Source organism: Coturnix japonica, chromosome 4 (genome assembly GCF_001577835.2).
Source record: "Coturnix japonica isolate 7356 chromosome 4, Coturnix japonica 2.1, whole genome shotgun sequence".
In the NCBI taxonomy this organism is placed as follows: Eukaryota; Metazoa; Chordata; class Aves; order Galliformes; family Phasianidae; genus Coturnix; species Coturnix japonica.
In genome coordinates, this window is record NC_029519.1 from 7,923,117 (window position 1) to 7,941,234 (window position 18,118).

Sequence of the window (18,118 nt, forward strand, 5' to 3'; positions counted from 1 at the left end):
GAGTAATTTCTAAGTGATGTGTTGTAACTCTGTTTTTTGTTAATGATTAGCTGGTTCCATGTGAGTGATATTTCTCCTAATTTATTTCCTCTCATTTAATGATTAGCTAGATTTTGGGTGGCTAGATTAAATGTCAACAAAATCCCACACATTTCAATCCTTTGCACTCTTGACAATGTTTTGTGTGTGGGGTTTTTTCTTGCGCATCTTTGTGTATAGGGTAGTTTTTTAGATGAGATACAGTAGCCTTTAGTTTTAAGGTGGTGCTTTGCTTTGTGGTGCAGCTGCCTCAAGGGGCTCCTGGGCTTGCACCCCAGGGCTGCTGTTATCTCTGTTACATGAAGTAACTGTTTATGTCAGTACATTTTGAACTGGGATACCAAATGAACTCCCACTAGTAATAATAGCTCCCATGGTAAAATAAATAATTAATACATATTTATGTATTTCATTGAAATACAGGCTGTCTTTACCCTACCCTGTGTTTTTTGCCTGAATCACATTGTGCTGACAGTGTTTTGGTTGCATGCCTCTGTTTACTGCATTTTCAGTAATTCAAAGTGAAGTTCAATAATAATTTAAAGAAAACAAGTATTGCAAACTGTGTTATTAGTATTTTACTCTAGTTGAAAAAAAGTATAGAAGTGTGACCTAATGGATAGGTTTAGCTCTAGTGATTGTGATCTGTAGAGAGTTATGTGATTATTTTTTTTTAAATTGTTCTTGATTCTTATGTATTTGCATTTAATACCAATTATTCAAATGAGAGAGTGCCTTCCTCCACCAATACTGAGTTTCTTCAATTACGTACAACACCATGTACGCTGGCGAATGCACGATAAGTTGGCAGTGAAGCAGTCTTGAATAAGAATGTTAATTGTGGGAATGGAATATGAAAGGGCCTCGCATCTGACATTCTAGCATGCAAGTACAATTAGTCAGCCGTACAGTATGTAGGAAGAAATACCTCTGGTTCTCGGGTATGAATTTATTCTTGTTGTGTTTTTTAATAATATGGTACAAAAGTGCAGTATTCTCGTTTGGAAATTAACTTACCCTTCTTTAACCTTCAGCTGCCAGAATTAGTTGTTTGGTTTTGCTTTTTTGTTTGTTGACTGGCCAAATTCTCTGTTCTCAATGACTTCTGAATTATTTTGCAAAGCTTTTTTGACTGCTTTATCTCCCATTTCATTTCCTTTAATATCTACACAGGCTGGAATCCATACAAAAAATGACATTGTTGCTGTGACATATTACCTTATTATAGACATCAATAATTTCCAAAGCTATTCCTACTCTAGTGATTGAAATTTCTAGGATGATATCAACAGCACTTAAAAGATCTGGAAAAGTGACAGATTGTAAAGGTTGTACTTTAGCAATCTAATTCAGTGCCATCAGGATAGCAAATAACTCAGCAGTATAACCAGATAACTAATCTAACTGGCTTTTTCAACCCAAATTCACACATAGGAGACCACTAAATCCTATCCCACTACAATCTCTAGAATTAAAATGGAAAAACAAAATAACGAAGAATGAAGGATTAATAAGAAACAAGCAAACATTAATTTCAACTAAGTGATGGGATTTTTTAGCGAACATTTTGCAAAGAAGACAAAATGGTACATTAAAGCTCAAAGTAAAATTACACTCTGTTTGGAGGCCTGGTTGTGGTTATACAGTTTTCTTGCACCACCAGTTCTAAGAAATGCACTTAGAAATAGGGCAGTGTTGTATTTTCACTATGTTCATTGGGTCTGGCTAGTTAAAAAGTACTGCGGAAGCTGCTGCACTATATTGTTCAGAAATTATTATTTTAGATGCAGTTAAAAGTTTCTCCTCACCATTTCAAAAATCATTGTTCTTACTTAGCAATCACTAAGGATTCAAGCAAATAATAGTTTCTGACCTTTTTTTCCCCATTCTGTCCATATTAATGGTAGGACATCAGGTTAAACTTAATAATAAGAATGCAGAATCATTCTGAAACAACCAACTTGTTAAGCAGCCAACCATCTCATGCTATTTTCTTCTTGCTTCATTATCTGAATCTTTGGACTACCAACAATGAAACTGGAGTTGCTTCCTTATTAGTCCCAAACCCACAGCTACACAAATCAGGTTTGTTTTTTGTTTGTTTGTTATTTTGTTTGTTTTTGTCCACTGTTATAGCAAATATTTTTTTAATCCATTGGATATCTGATTTTCTACCTTACGAGGTTCGAAGTTCTGTTTCTGTACTGCTACTGGGATCTTCCTAATTTAATCACTTCTTAAACAGCTTCTTACTTGCCTCTGCTATGTCAGTCATTCTACCTCTGGACTGTTCATATCTTATAAGAAAACGTCTGTTCCAGTAATTAAAATGTCTGTGCCTTTGTGTCCTGATCTGTAAGCCCCTGCCCAATATCCATAGTAGTGCAAATATTAAACAGAGATGATCTTGACAGCTGCCTAGGAAGTTCTGATGAATTGTTTGTTTCAATACTTGCAGCTCTTATTTTGCAGCCAACCTTTATTCAAGAAATGCTACCAAAATGTCATGCCCAAAGTACTAAGATGATCAGAAGATCAGCTAGCAGAACTAAACACTTGACACGCATTAACATAATTTCGGTCAGAATTTTAGGTTTAGAAAGTGAATTCCATTCCTGTTTTCCAGGATCCTTTCTAGGTACCTCTTTTCTCTCTAATTCAATTACAAACTAAATTTGATGACCCTAAGTCATTATTCAGACACTCCTCTAAATATTTAAATTCTGCAGTAAATGTCATTTTTCCTTATTATTGGAGATATGGAGGTAATGAATTATCGGTGACTTGAAAGTATTCATAGATAATTTAAATTGCCCACTTCTGTGAATACCTGACCTGAAAATTACCCTTTGCTTGTGCCAAAGTCAGACTAGGTGGTGTAGGAAAAAATGACAGTGTTGTGTGTTCTTCAGTTCTGACATTTCATTATGCTGTCACATTATGATATATACATTTCAAGAAGAAGCTTTAAAGCAAGTCTTAACTATATATGATGTTCCAAATTAACTGCCCTTTTTCCCTTCTAACCTAGAAGACACTCTTACAGTTCAGTAATAATTTTAAAAGTGAAATGCTGTAATTAATTTACATGTCCATTACCCATATAGTCTGCAAATTCAGTTGGCTGTTGCCATCCTAACTCTATCACCTTTTATGTGAATGCATTCTAGCAAACTGTTGCTCTCTCGAATGCATTATATATTGCAGAATTAAGACAGAGCAATGTATGTGCATGCGTTAAACATAAGTTTAAAACAATATCATAAGCAAGATGGTTGCTTTTTAAACAGGACATCACAGTTTTTCTGTGTCTATAAATACAACATATGAAAACTCCTTATTACAGAATTCTTTATTAACATCAGAAGACAGTCTTATGACATGATCTATGGTTGATTGATTTGCCTGAAAGCCACTTTAATACTGTGGAAGAAGATTATTCATCTCCAGAAAGAATGACAGTCGACAATAAATCATTTCCTCCATCTTCTTACATAGTGATGAAGTTAAGGCTATCAGATGATAAGAACCTAAATCAAACCATGATCCCTTCCTCTTAGAATAGGAAATACATAAAATGGCTTTCCTGTTTTTTGAGACACAGAGTGCTGCAAACTTAATCACTACAGATACGATGAACTATATGAAATTAGTTTAAACACAGTGACCTTTTTTCTTCCACAAGTATTATATTAATGTGATATTTAAGATCATTTTAATTTTGTTATCTTCTAACATATGTTTATGAAATGAACCAAGTTTAAAGCATTTTCCATAACTATTCTGTCAACTTTGACATTTAGATTTTTAGAGAGATCTTTCTTAAGGTTAAACCTAATATTTTGACAATCCCACAGTTGGAATATTTATGAAACATATTTATTCCTTTCTGCTTATACTGCTTTTGAATTTCTGTATGTGCATTTTTCCCTTTCTGTACTAGAAACAGTTGTGATATGCTGTAGAATTGCAAAGGCAGGAAAGCCATAACAGCAAGTTATTTTCCAGTATTATCAAATGCAAGTGTGTAAATAAGGAGGAGAATAAGAGGATGGAAATTAATAAGAAATTGGCCAAAACAATCTCCTAGGTGCTGATATCTTTAGCCAAATGCAAATTTTAACTACAGTGTGTGCGAGCTCTTTCATTATCAGGTAATATCCATTATTATTTCCGATTGCATGTATGCTTTCTGTAAATGCCAAAGAACTTGGGATATTTGCAAAACATTTTAAATGAGTAAGTAGATGACTGTATCACTGAATCATTAAGGTTAGAAAAGATCACTAAGTCAAACCATCAGCCTATTCATCATCATGCCCACTAAACCACATCCCTCTGTGCTACATCTCCACCTTTTTTGAACACCTCCAGGGATGGTGACTCCCCTCACCTCCCTAGGTAGTCTGTGTCAATATCTAACCACTCTTTTGGAGGAGTGTTTCCTAATATCCAACCTGAACCGGCAAATCACCTCTTGTCCTGTTGCTGTTTCCTGGGAGCAGAGGCCAACCCGCACCTCGCAACTATGTCCTTTCTGGAAGTTTCAGGGAGCAATATGGTTTCCCCCAAGCCTCCTTTTCTCCAGACTGAACAATCCCAGTTCCCTCAGCTGCTTTCCATAAGAACAGTGCTGTCACCTAGGATAACACTGATAGTGGCATCAGCAGACAGAGGAAGAGGCGAACAGCTGCTGCCAGTGGTGTTTAACTGTGTCAGTGTGCAGTTCTATCAGCCATTTATTCCAGTGTGTTTTAGCAGCATCAACTACTTGTGATTTACTTGATTCTGGACTTGCAGTTTCATAGTGAAAGGTCTGGGTTATTTGGTAAATCTTTGGGAGCTCTGTATGAACAGCTGAGAAGTCTGAATTTTGGGGCCAACCAGGCAATCAAGATGAGCTGATGGTTTTTGTGCCTGATCTATTTGCACCTCTCATTAGTTAGTAATGGCCATCCTCTTATCTAATAAGGTTTTTGAAAATAACACAAGCAGCGTTTATGCTGGGGAGAGGAGAAAAAAAAACAGTTCTACTCCTTACCTAATTCATGCAGTTCTTCTTTACGTATTTAGTTATTTCTTTATTTAGTTATTTCTTTACTTAGTTCTTTATTTAGTTCTTTACTTATTTAGTTTCACTAAATACCCGTTCAGGTGGGAGAAGGCTCAAAGAATGTAAGAACATAAGAAAAAGTTCATTAATTCACTTTTTAAACACTTCTAATCCATCAGTCCGTAGTACTACGTACATCTATATTTTATTTAGAGGATTTCCTGTGGTGTTTGCGGTTGAATCCATCATTGGAATATAGTACAAGAAACTTGTTCTTTGATTCTCTACACTTCAAAAAACAGCCCTAGATTATTTATTTATTTATTTATTTATTTATTTATTGCAAAACTGCTTTTTTTTATTAAGTCATTTCCCTTACTTTGGAGTTAAGATAATCCAATGAATTATGGGTTTCTTGGCAATGTTATAGTTTTGTTGGTTTTAAATTCCTGATTGGTTTCAGTATTGTGAAGGCTTTATTGAGGTTTTGTTTTTTTTTCTTACTTGAATATAGTAATCCCACTTAGCATTGCCTTATCAAGTGCAACTAATTAACATCAAAAGGATATTGTTATTCATTATCGTTCTATGATCAGTCATGTATGCCTTATATGCTGAATTGACTCTTTTGAATCTCCTTCAGTATGCGTACTTTAAGTTCCTTTTAGATTGCGGTCTTCATTTGCACGTACTACCCAAGTTAATATGCGTATGCATTTAAGTGGAAAATTACCTTTTCCTGAAGAGCCACAAAGCCTGTCTATTGTCATTTTCTATAGAATATGCACAAATATTTCACTACTAAAATGCAGATCTCACCTATGCTTCCCCTGCTTTCTGTTAACTTACGAGATTCATGAACAAAAGCCAACCTGCAAATATCTGCTGGATCTAATTTAATATCACAGGCTTCCTTACATGCATCACTGTTGCTTATTGAGAACCCATAGGCAAACAGTGGGCTACCCAGATACCCTGACCATTATCTATTATCCCATCGGTGAGCCGTCCCAAATTCTACTTCCATTCTTTCTGGACAGAACATGCTCTGCAGTTTCTGAAATGAGTTGGGGATTTCATTACCTTTGGAGAAAATGCCTTGAAATTGCAGTTCTGTGGGTTTTCAGTTTTGCTTCTATCAGTGTATCAAAATGGGTATTTCCCCCAATAATCTAGATGTCTACAGAGAACTTTGGTTCTTGTAATTGAGAAATAAGTATGGATTTTGTGGAAATGCAGTGTAGTGATTCTTGAGAATGTATAATTTTCTATTTGAAACAGCTGTTCTGCTGCTTCATAGAATCACACGTGTATGTATCAGTAGACATGTAACTACCAACTGTATCCATAGATGCTGGGTTTGTTTTTGGTTAGACATTATGATCTGAATATGTGTGTCTTGTTTCCTGGATTTCTAATATACATATATATATATATATGCGCTACAGTAGCCCGATATTTTTCTGCCTCCTGGAATCATTTTTATGTGTTGTAGGTATATTTGTTTGAATAGGAGCTGTTTAGTGTAAGGGTTTGTGTTTTGTTTTATTCCTCTATTCAAAGTATCTGAAATACCGTGAGGTCAGTGTTGCAGACTGTCAAAGTGGCGCTGTACTATTATAAAACTGAGATTGTGTCATATGCTTTGGAGTGTTTTCAATATCTTCTTGGGCATTGCTCACTGCTGCAAAAACTGACAGGAGTGTCATCTGTACTGAGATGCAGATTTGGGAAAATATGAAAAACTGCAGATTTTCATACTTAATTTGTTGTCAAGTTGGGCAGAAACCACACAATTTATAAAAAAAAAAAAAAAAAAAGTGGAAAAGGCCAAAAGAAAATGTACAGTACATATATTATGAAGGTCATCCAAATTTTTGCCTAGAGATTTTTGAGTACTTATCTCTTGATCTTAATGCTGGTACATTAGTATGCCTAACTAGAATTCCAGCCCATTCCATAGATGTACTGTTTTGTTAAAACATCTGGTAACTTCTGAAGGTGGATCAAAAATAAATAGCTATGAGTTAATTTTGATGTATGTAGAATTAGTATATGGAAGAAAAGGTATGTGTTGTCTCAGTAGCATGTTTCTCAATTTTTCACTTGTTTTTATTCTTTTGAAAAAATTAAAGTTTTTGTATGGATTATCTGTCTGGGTATACTAATGCATTTTGGCTGGGTGCTGAGCTGTATGTCCATACGCTGCAGGTAGGCTTCAGTAAATGAAGATCTGCTGATAAAACATGGCATGTGTAAATACCTCTGAATTTTAATCCCGTAAACAGAGCAATCTCTTTAGTACTGCTTAGTTGCTTCTGGAGGTTTTTTGATGTCGTGCTCTAGCATTAGGTCCACTATCCTTGTTACTTAATCCTTTTTCTCATTCTCCTGTGGTCTTGTCATATTTTGTTGCATTAGAATGAATTGACTGTTCTTGCTGTTGGCCTTCTCCTTCTCTCATTGAATCATCCGTTTGGAGTTAGATGACATAACCTTACTTTGATAATGTCTGTAAATCATGTGAAAAAAGTGGGCAGTGGGCATCTCAGTCCTCTCTTCTCGCACTTGGATTTTGATGATCTTCATGTACTGTTTCCATTTTGGAGCATAGTATGGTCTTCTGGTGCCATTGTATTAAGTCCTACTGGCAATTACCGCTTGTCACAGATATTGCTTGCCTGCACTGAAGCTGAACTTATACAACCAGAGGGTGTATTTCAACCCAGCTCAAAATTATGAGAGGGCATAGGTGTTTCTCTTTTTATTCAGTACTACCACGGGCAATTGGGGTTTTCCTTTTGAAGGAATAAATCTAATTCCATTATATCCAAAATGGACTCCTACTAAAATAATAAATAAAAGAAAGCAGATTAAGTTGAAAGAAAATTAATTTGGCTCATTAAATCTCACAAAAGAAATTGGATACTTTCTCATTTCTGGATGAAGGAAGACACTTTTCTAGAGCCATCCATTCTCTGACCACTCTGCAAGCCGTATTTGTTTCTTAGGTGCCAATCATGTATTCCTTATCCACAATTTATTTTTTTGCAGTTCTAGATAATGAGTCATTCTGAAATTTCAAATCCCTTTCTTCTGCTTATTTGCTATAAGAAATGGCGGAGAGAGTAGCATGTCACTAGTATTTGTGAAGCAAACTTTTTGAGTATTCCCCATTGAAAAGGCTACTTAGTTGCTCTCATTTCCTTCAGGTGCACATATCACTCCATAGCTCATGTAATTAAAGCCCAGGTGATTTAAAATGCCGTGGTTTTAATATGCTATCAATTTGAGATTTTGAGATTTTCATTTTCTAAAACACATTCTCCATCCTGAATGACAGGGACCTCCTTTGTACTGGGCCTTCTGTTAGTGTTTGCTTAGCTTTTTATGAAAAAAAAAAAGTCATTTTCAGATTAAGTTATTGTTTTTGCATTCTAGGCAGTTATATCTTGCTGTCAAGATAAGATTAATTGTGCTTTTTATCAAGAAATGTCTCCTTTAATTATTACTTCAGTTATTACTTCATCAAGTATTGCCCATGCCAAAATACCTGGAAGAGTAAACGGATGAAAAAAATAAGTTAATAATAAATTCAGCACTTAGGTATAGAACCAGCATAAAGGTTGGAGGATGTCTGTAGGTTGTTTTTGTGACATCTTTGTAGCTCATGAGAAAATACCAAAACATAAGGAGTAGGGTGTCTATGAGAAGTTTTAGTGTTTGCATTGATTCTGCAGTCATATACTTTGATATGTTCACTCTTGAAAGAATCAGGAAAGGTCAGGATGTAAATGAGAGATGTTTCCCCTAAGGGGAATTAAGGCTGGCGTGATGTTAGAGCGGCTCACGGAACAAATGAGCTGATCTCTAGCTGAACATTTAGCTATCCAGTTAAACCACACAGTTTGTACCAGTTAAGATGATAAAAATGAATGAGTTGCATGCTTACCTGACAAGATGCAGGAAGAGGCACAGCTGCTACAGATCTGCATTCAGTACTGATGGAATCAGACTTTGCTGCTAAAATTCCTTTGGTTTTATTGGGCCAAAATGTGTAATTACTTCTCAGTTAATTTTTTTCTGACACTATTTATATTTCATGAGCATTTTTGCTGTGATTATCAAGTTTAAATCATTTTTAAAGGACTGCAGAAATGCCTGGATGCCTAAAACACAAGAACTTTTGTGCTCAATCAACTTGCTATCTGTATTATTCCATAATCTGAATTAAAAAGTGTACCAATACTCTGGAACATTATAGTAATCATAACAATCCTACGTAAAACATGGTGCCTGTTTAGTCTTTTTTGGTTTTCTATAAATATTGAATAAGTCATCTTATATTTTGCACTGACCGAAAAATGTAATTTGACATTTTTAAAATTAAAGCCGTCATGGTATTTAAAGATGAACTTAAGCTCTACTAATTCTATTAAACTGCAGGCTGCCAATGAGTTACAAAGTCTAATTAATCATTTTGTCAGCTTTGCCTTCCAAAGCTAGTCAATATAAATTTGAATAAATAGGAAGCTGTTGACCCAGGAACCTCTTGATGTTCTGAATAAAGATGTGCCAGTTGTAAAATACTCTAACTACTACTTATTCTGACTGCACTAACACAGCAAGGAGTTACTCAGTGTTAACATATGTGCATGATGGTAAAGTCTTAATTTAAATTATTTATTTGAGGCAATAAATAAAGGGATATGTCAAATAATTTCTTACGTGTTTTATGGTGGGGATAGTGGCTGTGAGGACAAAAACTTTTCAGTCCAAGTTTGTCGCTGACACTGCAGTGTGACATGTCACATCAAGTTGCATCAATAGAGCCATGTTATGTAAAAGTAATGAAATGTGACTGATGGAACCCAAGATACTGTAACATACCCTAACATAATGTGTCAGCATTTCTTTAATGGAGCCTTTCAGGGATGCTTTTTGGTAAAATACCTTAAAAATCAGTTACGGAAAGTGATAAGAAGATATAAGCTATCTGTTTTCAGTTGCTGCAAAGATCGCATGAAATAGCCTAAATAAAAATGCTTTCCAGTCATTTCATGAGAAGTATATCTGCTCTGTAAAGTTCAATCAATGGTGTATATGGGTCATCCCGGGTAATTCTGTGGGTATATGTTAAGGGTTTCTTAATTTCCTGTTACTACACAGGAATAAATGTTTCTCTGTGTGTTGATGCAAGGTTATGTTGTCATGCTCATGTTAATGTGAGTTTTCTCTTCCAAGGAGAAAAATCTTGTTTCTTTGTAGTACAGTTTAACTATCTGGGAAAAATCATTTTTGTTTAAAAAAAAAAAAAAAAGTGTTCCTAAGAGCAGAATGATTATTTACTTTTATAGAGGTCAATTTGCCTATATTTCTTAATATCTCACTAAGCTTTTGAACCAGAAAGCAGAATAGCATCGTGTGAAGGATGTGACATATAAAACACCATTGCCACTGACATCCTTCTTCTTAGAATGAAAGACAGTGAACTGTTTGTCTTCAGCAGATTAACAGGGAAGGTTGTTTTTGTTTGTCTGACTGGTCAAGGACAATTTACAGTTCAGTTACTCTGAAGGAAAGACTTGTTGATTTGAGAGCACTCCTATTATAGCTGCAGGTAGGGGATGATAGATTTAGCCGTCACTGTGATAAACTGCGGCCTATATGCTTGCAATACACAAAATAAATAAAACACTGATAGATCTGTTTGGTTCAACTACTTAACACCAAGTTCTGGTGTATAGGTATAGGCTTTAGTGAAGGTAGAAAGGATTCTAAATGTTCTCATTCTAAACGTATCTTGAGTTTTCTGAGAATATTTATTACTTGTTGGGGTGGGGGAAACAACACTTCTCCTTGTAAATATGACTTCTGGATCCTTATAGTTCAAAAGGGAATTTTATCATTCCTATAAAATATTCCTACTTCTCTTAAAGTAGTTAAATGCTTGGTTTTTGGTTGTTTTTTTCTTATCCATGTGTTTCAGTCAAGAGTTTTTGAAAATGGAAATCATGCCCTTCCTATGGAAGGTCCTTGTAGAATCTCTCTTGGAGCATCCACTGTGACAGAGGCCACGTGTCTTCTTATGAGTTTAATTGAGCTAGTAGTTCAGTTGCTTATTACCCAGCTGGTTATCATTCATGATAGCTGTTATCATTACATTAGAGCAATTCAATTGTCAATTCTTTTAGGATATATACAATATGTTTACAGAAAGCTCTCAATTTTATTCGCTAATGGGTGTTAATATGCTGCTAAATCTTAACTAACAGAAATTTTCTGTTGTGAAATATGCATTAAATAAGTCACTGATAAAAAATACTAAATCCACTGTATCCTACTTTAGTGTATCACTCTTCAAAATTACATTTTAAGTTTAAATCCATATACTTATGAAACAACTACTAAAACTGTAGAAAGAAATCAACGAAAATCATATTCCATCTGCATCCAATTCCATGCTTTCCTGTGCAGAGGGACTGTGTAGGTTAATCTTAAATTTTCCGATATGTTGTGATGCAAATAACACTAATGTTGGGATATATTCTGTAAAATCTTATCTGCTTATTTTTGATTCGGTAAGATCATGAACTGAATGGGAGATATTAATGTTCAAAATTTGGGATTTAACCTCCATTTATCATTAAGACATTGTGCATAAAGAACAAGTTATCCAAGCAAGAACAAAGCAATTAAAGTGAGTGTCTGTTTGTATGTAAAGCACAAATAATATGTGCTATAGAGAATGCCATCTGGAGAGAAGCAGGAAGCCAGCTGCTGGTTCTGGAGCTATGGTTTGCTGGGCTGAATGCAGCCCCAGGACCTGAGTGCACCTCTTTGTTCCATCCAGGAGCTAGCTCCAGAGTGGAGGGGAAATCATTCCTTTCTTATTGCCAGCTTGCAGTATAAGCTGCAAAGAATGAGAAATCATATGTTCAGTTTCTTCATGCTTTATTTCCAAATGCAGTTGCATACTTTTCTGATCTTCAGGTTAGTTACTTTTTTATTTTTTTAAAGGCTCAGCTTTGCAGAAATATATTTTGAAGTTAATGACAGTTAATAATGGTGCTTATGTCAGTGGCTAAGTTTATTTCTGTGTAAATATCACATGCATATGTAGTTGGTTTGTGTGCTTCCCATAGTGGAGTTTTAGTCCTTGAGATGCATTTGTATCTGTTTAAATACTGTGAAATACTACTGATTCAGGAAGCAAGTGCTTTGAAATACAGGGAATATGCAGTTCTACATGAAATACTTTGATACACGTGATTTTTGTGTATCAAAGCACTTCAGGTCACCTTTTCTGCCCTCCAGAAAGGAAACGAGAACAGAAATTGAATGTTCTGCTTTATTCCTGTTTGAGTGCTGAAATATAGATAATGTTATTAAAGAAAACACCTCAGAGTGTCATGTGAGAATTCTTTCAGCAAGGATGGGCTGCGTTGTGTCTATGGTATCATTCTGTGCCTCTTTGTTACTATTTTTGTTATTATGTATTTGACCCAAACAGAAAAATACCTGTCACTTATTTTTATATTATATAGAAAAGGAAGAGAATGGCACTGCAAGTCTGGTGTTATATTATTTATATTATATATTCAGGCAGGCTTGGTTCTTAGAGGCACAGTTGTGGTACAGAGCATTGAAACCATTTGCAGAAACCATAAACTATGGCCTATATTTAGTAGGTCGCTTACAGGAAGGGAAATGGAAATGGCAACTTTTCTACCTAATTGTTGTTCTTTCAAATCAAATTTGTATGTGGGGAACACCTAGAAAAAAGTTTTAATACTGGCTTAGAAAGTTGTAATACTTTTAGGGTGGTTTTTTGTTTGTTTGTTTGTTTGTTTTGTTTGATGTGGCTCTGTTACTGATATGGCTCTGTTGCTTTTTCTATATAAGGTTTTTAATCTCTTTCTTGTTTTTGTGATCTTGGAATTTTTTTAGTTTGAGTTTTGGAACAAGTTTTATTTATCCGTTTTCACAGTAATCTCAGTTTGTTGCTCATGAACTCGCTCTGCACAGCTTCATAGTAAATACTAAAAATACCAATTAAAATAAAACCTACAAGACAATGAATAAAACACATGTTTTATTAAATAAGGGTTCTGTGTGACTACATGGAACAACAGTCTAAAATTGTTGAGTCTGGGAAAGTAGATGGGCAGTCTTAGCTGAAGGTATATGCGTCTACAGAGGTCTGCAGAGTTGCTTTGTATGAATGTGAAATGGAAGAGCGTTTTAAGTTAGCAAGCTTTTAGTAAGTACGTTATGCTTACTCTTACTGTTTCTGGTAGTGGTTGGCAAATGAATGGAGAACACAAAATGAGATTTGTCCATTTCCTTGTCCCTTACTGTTAGAAAACACAAGGAGCAATTCTAAATCTTACAGTTCTCACTTCGACCATTTTTCATTCCTAATGAGCTTTTTTGGTTAAATGCAGTAAGCTTTAAAATCAGCTTTGAAGACTGGAGATGGTGAATACATTTGGGTTAACTATGAGTAGGATTGGAAAAGGACTAAGCTTCCCCATTCTTCTGGCAGTTCAGTTGTCAAACATCTATCTGTTGAACTGTCATACTCCTAAGTTAAAAGTTCTGAGCTGTCTCAAGTGTTAATTCTGAAGTTTTCCAGCCCTTTTCCCTGTGAATTTTCTGTCATTTAATTTAGAAGTCATCTGATAATCAGGGGGTCTAAATTTCAGATGGGAGACATTGTTGAGAGCCATCACATGAAATGTAACTCAGTGAGTTGGTGTGTATTTGGTGACTGTCTATGAGGGTTCTCACAGTTCACACGATGTTTAGGGAGTTTTACAATGAGATACTTTAGTTTTTCCACCAAGAGCAAATTCTATAGAAAATGTGATACCAGTTTTGCCAAGCCACCTCATGGGATTTTAATAGAAGAATTAACTGGAAACTTACATGCTACATCAGTTCTGTGAGGAGATTGTAAATACATATATATAATTTATTGCTTTTTTTCCTTTGTGATTAGCAAAAGCAAACAACTCTATCACTGCACTCAAGGAAATTAGGGAATTAATTTCATGGAAGGAACAATAACAAACAACCAGAAAGCCACTACCCTAATGTGGGAATATTCACATTTATGAAGTTGTGCAGGTTAAGCAAAAAAGTTTCCTCTTTTTGTACTGTGATTTTTCATATTGCACTACAGGCTTTTAGGGTTATTAAATGTCTAGGTTTTAAAGTGTATTTCATCATCTGAAGCAGTATACCAGGAGCCAAATTCTCATTTTTGATACGCAAGCATCACTCTCACTGATTTCATTATGAACTTTTCATTTATATTCAAGAAAGTGATCTTTGCAGTGGTCTGATGTATAGGATGGAATAGCCATTGGAATTCCAAGTGCTTGAAAATAATTTTAATGCACGGAGTCACTGAAAGACTTTTCTGCTTACAGGGGGGAGGGGGGGGGAAATCAGATAACTGAGACTATATCTGTGCTTCTAAAAGGGGCTCCTCAAGCCCTCACAGGCACAATGGATTCTCAGTCTGCCCTGCAAATGGTAATAAATAAATGGAACATGCAAAGTCTCAAGTCTATGAAACACTTTACTGCTCTCCCTGAATCAACCACGAATCACAGGGAACACAAGTTGAACTGTGTCCCACACAGCTGTATAGTTCCAGTTGCCTTCACACAACAGCAGGGAAAATTGGCTGTAAGCACGGGGTCAAATGAAGTTGGTGGTCTGGAGGATAGGAAGAGAAAGAAAACAGTTATGATTATCATCTGCCTTAATTATTTCTATTCTTTCCAATCCTTTTTATGAATTCGGACCCTAAATTATATGCAGATTCTCTTTTCTCTCCTTTACTTTGTCCTTAAACTAGCTTTGATATTTCAGCTCAAGTATTTTTGTTGCTAACAGAACTCATTTATTTCTGTTTATATGCTGCAGTAAGAGATTCAGCAATTGACTGATGCACAGCTTGTGATCTCCTGTTGCCTGTGGATAACATCAGTAGTTCTTTCAGTTAGTTCTCAGATTGGGGTTTGTCTGTTGAACTGTTTCTGTTTAGATGTGAAATCTTAGTAGAAGTCTGAATTGGCTGGAATGTATTGAGGTAGGAGGGAGGGGACAGAGCCATCAGTTAATTTTTGCAGTTTTTCATACTTTTAAATTCCAAACCTCTCTTTCCGTATGCTTCTGGACAACCCGTGCTTTTTTTTGTCACTTACAGATGAAGTAAGCCTTCTCTCTGTTCCATTAGCTTTGGTTTCTTTGTGTGTTTTTGTTTTCTGAATAGAGGAAAAGATATTAACATATTCTGAAGAAAGCATCCCGTTTGTTGTCTTTTTTTCATTCTTCAGGTTTTCAAATGGGTTGTGTTAAAGATAAATAGACAAGCACTGTGTTTTCAGCTCTTTTAATGTCCTTTATGTACAAATTGTTGGTTTCCTTCATGGTGGCTGATTGTCACAGGTATAAAAATGTTTATTTGAATTTCAGCTTACCCTACAACAGAGCCATCTAAGAGTACAAAGAGAAGCAATTTCATTTAGGTCTGTAATCTCATTGGTTTGAAGCTTTTAGTTTAGAAAATAATAAGAAGAAATTGGTAAAAGGATGTCAAACATCTGGGTACAAACCTTACTTCATCCGCTTTCCTGCAAAATATGCTGTGTCGCATTGGTCATTGAGATACAGTGTCATTCCTGAATTGTTCAAAGCAAGCAAGGTTGTACCACTGCCCATCATGGAATCAGACACATACCACAGGAATGGAATACAAGTAAACTACTTTTAGTACTTATTTCTTCCAGTTATAAATGTAGAAAGGAAACAAGCAGTGTATTTTCACAAGTAGATGTTTTGGATGTTTTTTGCAGTAGATATAATGAGGATGTTACATTATTGTCACCTCACATTTGTTTCTTAAGCACTGCTCTCTGTTGTGATGAAAGCAAATAATACTACCTGTACATTTGTAACACAGGTAGAAAGGTGGTTTTCCAGATTAAATCATTACTCGAAATTTCTAAATACCCCAAACTGTTTTAAGTTAATGTAGCAGTTTACTGGCGTAAGGGTAAATACTTATGAGCAAATATATGTTCCCACATTTACATAGGTTTTCATTTTGTTCCTTAGTGTATAATGCTGGAATGCAAGTTTTCCTCTCAGCAACTCAGTTTTCATTACTTACGGAGACAGCCCAACATTTACAAGTAATTCAACTCTGAAATTATGTTTTGTCTCCACTAGGGAGCAGCAAATGACATAAAAATATTCTCATTACTCTGTTAATTCATTTGAAAGCAGCAGCATAGAAAGTGGAGGAAGACTTCCTTCATTCAATAAACCGACAGGTTTCTAACTAACTCCCTTTCAATTTCTGTTTGTTGGAAAAACCTCACCACAGCCATTTCTCATTCTCTCTCTTCAGCTACATTCCTTTAATTTCCCTGCATGCAAGGAGGCCTTTAGTGGATAAAGTGAGTTTTGTTTCATGCTCCAGCTCCTGTCCATGATGGGCCTGACTACTTAAGTTTGCTTCAGATGCAGATTTGATATTCTTTCTCTTTTGGTATATTTTTATTTTTTGAGTAGTATCCCTGTTACAAAAGGACTTTGAATTACAGGAAATATTTTGAATATTTTACATATCATTTTATCCATTATTCTGTTCCTTATCCCCCTACTTGTTTGGTCCACCAAGAAGAAAGCAAAGTTTCATTACAAAGTGCACTAAAGCCAAAGGCACAGTTTGCATAACATCGCATATGCTGACAATATAAGGGGAGCACGTACATGAGAAAATGAGCAAGCATCTAAGGTGGCAGAGAATTTTGTTAGGACTAATGAGCTAAGATTTAGGAAAATATTTAACCTTTATTTGTGATTGACAGCTGCTGAACTGTGGAGTATTTTCCACTATAAGTGACTGTCTTATTTTGGAATCATTTGAGAGTGGACAGAGGAAAGCTCTAAACAATGTATTGCAGAAAATAATCTTGCAGTGGCAGCAAGAGAGGCACAATCATCATGTTTCTTGCTCTGATCTCTTACTCCTGTCAACCAGGCAAGGTGGACTATGTAAATGATAAATATTTAAAATAGAGAATTAATTTGTGGCCTGTGAGAAAGATGGCTGTGACAGCCTTTGTTCAGGTTGGGGGCTGCTGGCAGGTCTGTGAGTGCAGCCTCCCTCTGTCTGAGAGGTGTGCAAGCTTGGCCCTGCATGCCAGGCAGGATGCAAGGAGGTCGGTGTGTTCCTAGGGCAGCATTCCCTGGTTCTATTCACTGCTGCAGAGACCTGCTGGCAGGAGTCAGGTGAACTGAATGAACAGCGCATTGCACCTTTTGCTGTCTGATGGTACTTCTTCCTGAGTCTCTTTATATTTCTGTATAATGCTGGTCATACTGATAAGCTGTGAAATATTGGTATTTGGCTTCATTTTTCAGGTGATTTCTTAAGTTGAGAAAAGCACAACTGTAGAAATATCTATATAATCAGTGCTCTTTTTTGCATTTACATTTGCAGCACATGTTGCTATAGCTTACATATACCTCTACAAAAACAGATCTGCCTCATGAAAATCCCCACATGAAATTATATTTTTGAATGAAGGACTGCTTCTGCTTTTTATCAGATATTTAGGGGGGAAAAAATTGACAATAACTTTGCAAACTGCTTCCTTTTAATTCTTTGTGAACTGGAAAAGTACTGTGTAAGGGATGTTTTGAATATCAGCACTTCGAAGGTGACGTACCTAGTCCATGAGGCAGCACTGATGGCATATTTTGTCCTGTCTCTCTGGTACATTAGGCAGCCCTAAGGCAATTGAGAGGCCTGCTGGAATCTTGTCCACCTGACCTTCCCCTTTCTGCTTCTTTCTCGCATCTGCCATACAAGTAGAAATTCAGATGACTGAAATGTTTCCAAAGCAGTTCAAAACCTTTCTTTTTTCTACCCTTTTCCACCTAGCTTATATTCTTAACTACTTTGAGTTAACCAGACTTGGTGTGTTTATAATTGTTGAG

General features: G+C 35.7%; 1 protein-coding gene across 1 annotated transcript in view; it reads left to right on the top strand.

Moving 5' to 3' along the window:
* Positions 1–18,118, top strand: part of LOC107312724 — a 279,152-nt gene that overhangs the window by 164,090 nt on the left and 96,944 nt on the right. The gene's annotated exons all lie outside the window — the stretch shown is intronic.